Genomic DNA, 3,538 nt, shown 5'->3' with positions numbered 1-3,538 from the left:
AGCAGCCAATATGGCAAACGTCAGAATAATATCAAATAAAACAAATTAAATACAGTTCAAGAAGAAACATAGAAACTCAAGGAAAGTGATAAAAAACTGAGAAAACTATTATGAAATTAAACATCACATTTTCAAATACCATCAAAATGGACTAACAATAATTTACAAATAAAAAAACCAGTAAAAAGAAGATGCAAATGTATACATGTAGGGATTTTCACGCAGGAAAGCTTCGAAATGGATCTTACAGCGATAATGGTCCCACAATGTGTACATGGACGTGATCGAAGAGAGTGTCATTTGTACAGAACGTGCCGATGGTGGAAGCTACATGCCTGCGCATTTTTGTTCGTTGACATTGCAAGCATTGCTTCACCCACACACAGACATCTTTATTCATGGACGGCCAGACGTATCGTGCAGCGATGAGGCGTAATGTGGCAGCGATAGCTGGACGAGACAGTCCATGCAGGTCATCGAAGACGAGACGACGATAAGCAGAGGGTTTGATGGGTCGCGAAATCCCAGTAGAAGTGTCACATAGGATAGTACCTGAGCTAGTAGGTAAGGCTGATTCCCAGCACTGAAGGGATGTATAATGTTTTGCTTCTGTACATGAGGGATCACTTGCTTAGGCGACTACCGTGGCAGGGAGATCAAGCCCCGGTAAAGTAATTTCATTAACCTGGATATGTGACAGAGCATCGGCAACATCGTTCGACTCACCTTTAAAGTAACGAAGGTCTATTGTGAACTGAGAGATATAGTTTGAATGTCTGTACTGATGGTGAGTAGTGGTCAGACTCGGTATGCAGAGCATACGTAAAGGTTTACGGTCAGTGAAATTACGATCTTCTACTGAGTGCCGGAAATGTTTGATGGCACAGTAGGCTGCTGGCAGTTCTCGACCGAAAGCGTCATATCTCGTCTCCGTGCGAATGGGGCTTCATGAGAAAAATTCGAGGGGTTGCCAACTTATGGTGGTGTTCTACTGCATAACAGCCCGTATGGCAAAATCCGGTGCATCAACCGCTATACCAAGCATGGTTGATGAGTCAGGATGGGCGAGGAGTGTGGCTTGAGCTAGAGCTGTTTCGATCTCTGAAAATGCAGTATACTTCGCGTCGTTCAATTCCAATTTGCGTGGATTACCGCGAAGTAAGTCAGTTAATGTTTGTAAAGCTTTCAACATGGTCAACTATCAAGAGGAGACTCAAACCAAATCTTATCTTTTTCTTCAAAACACTTGATGAACTATCTTTTACATTCAACCAAGGAATTCAGTATGTAGAGGCTTCTCATTAGGATATACGTATCTGCTTGTCACTAGCGAAACAAACCCGTTATAAATCATCTCTCTATATAAATTACTTCACCTGTAAGTTTTCTGAACCCTGGAATAATCTACCACAATCTATCCGTACGATAAAGTCCCTCCCATTGTTTGTTCTTTGAATTGATGCATAATGCTCCTCTCAAAATGCATTAAATGTTCTAACATCTGTAAGTGTATCGTACTGCACAAGTGAGATTATAGGAACTTTAGATGTTTAGCCATTCTTATTGGTGAATTCCCTAAGTAAAAACACTTATCTGGCCGTACCACTAAGTATTTGGTCTAATTTCTTTTGGATTTATACTGCTTTCCATTGTTGGGATTGTTTACTTCGAATGTACTAGATAACTTTCGTCAGGAAAGTGATCCAGGAGAGTTTCATCATTCCATATGGTGACTTACTATTTTTATGTAAAGTTTGAGGATCTCCATTTTTGGCAATTATCTTGAAGATAACGTCTTTATCTGTTACACTCGTTTTACATGGGCTCATTTTTATAGTTTCGGATCATTTTGTATATCATTCAGTTCATTTTGCACATATTCTTTTACGTTGATTGAAAGTGACTCAGTGAAGCTGCATTTCGTTCTACTGGGGCAAACCCGTGTTTTGTTCAATCGTCTTCCGCCTTCAGAATAAATACCTGAAGTCCGACCGTTATACTGTTACAACCTGTGTAACACCATTGACTTGTTTTGATTCTCAGATGTACAAAGTACTCTGACCATTTTCCTCTTTTTATACGTTAGAGCTCAGAAGCCAGTCACTGAAAAAATAAAGGGCTTGGATATGCTGAATTTCCACAGTGATGGTTCAGGGAAAACGTGGTATGTCTTCAATAATGCGTTAGCTAAACAGGCAAACAATTTGAGTTAACTCCATTATAGAATCAGGAATGGAATCCAAGTGATTCGAGCATCTTATATTGATTATAATCTGATCCTAGAAAAAACATTTCCCAAAACCACGGTTTTTCATCTAATCGGACTGGTCAAGCATATCTAAAACGCTGTCTTTGACAATCATTTTTGTGAACCTCCGTAATACTTGGTGATCAGCAAGCGGCTGGATAAATTACTTCAACACCCCGGGAAAATTGATACAACGAAGGAAAATAAAGCGTCTGAGGTGAAGGTCGTTTATTACGAAACCAAAAGTCAACTAATGGTTCTATTATTAATTGTGTTTGTTAGGAACAAGCGACGTTTAAGACTGAGCTTACAACTGCTGACCCCGTGATTTATACTTTTATTGAACTTGGAGGCAGAGAAACGTATTTGCAGATAATTCTGAGTGTATACTAGCACCCCGGCTTCTAGCATACCTTTTCTCAACACTGTCGTGTATTTATTGAGGATTCAGATCTCAGTTACACTTTTTAAGGTTGACCTTAATACGACCACTAACTTTCCTAGTTTGTAGAGCTGATATTCTTCACCATAAGACTGTGATATGAGACTTTAAAATGTGACCGAATATTTATATGGTTTGCGGAAACAAAGTATATCTTGACCAGTCAGTTCAAAAATGCATTCCACATTTCCTTCTGAATTTCATCTAGTATTGACATGGTCATCAGTGAGTGCTGCATATTTAGTTGCAACCTGCAGATATGAACAATAGCCGAATTCATTGAATGAGTCTGATATCACCTTGTCTGTTATCGAGTATTTTATTCTTTCTGTAAATAATTCCTCCTGGCACAACTTTGCATTCCTTCCATAAAATCATCTGTGAGCAAGCGATCATGTGAAGTCTTGGCAGGACAGAGAGAATGAATGATTGGATTTCGGACTAGTACTCCCTTATTTAGGCAGTTACATTAATATAATAAAATTTAGGACAGATTGAGATTGGTAGTCTCGTAAGTTAAATGTGCCGGTTAATGGAAACAATCTATCAAAGTTAAAATCATGAGTCAATTGAAGCTAGACCACCATCGAAAACCTGGAAGCACTGGACTGCCGTTTCGTTCTATTATGGGACTCCTCAGCCAGCCCAGTGGTCTATCGGTTAAGGGCTCTGGCTCGTAACTGGTAGGTCCTGGGTTCGAATCTCGCGAGTGCGGGATCGTGGATGCGCACTGCTGAGGAGTCCCATAATAGGACGAAACGGCCGTCCAGTGCTTCCAGGTTTTCGATGGTGGTGTAGATTCAATCGACTCATGATTTCAACTTTGGCATATGTAATTATCAATATCA

Source organism: Schistosoma mansoni, chromosome 4 (genome assembly GCF_000237925.1).
Source record: "Schistosoma mansoni strain Puerto Rico chromosome 4, complete genome".
NCBI lineage: Eukaryota > Metazoa > Platyhelminthes > Trematoda > Strigeidida > Schistosomatidae > Schistosoma > Schistosoma mansoni.
Note: the sequence above shows the minus strand (reverse complement) of the source record.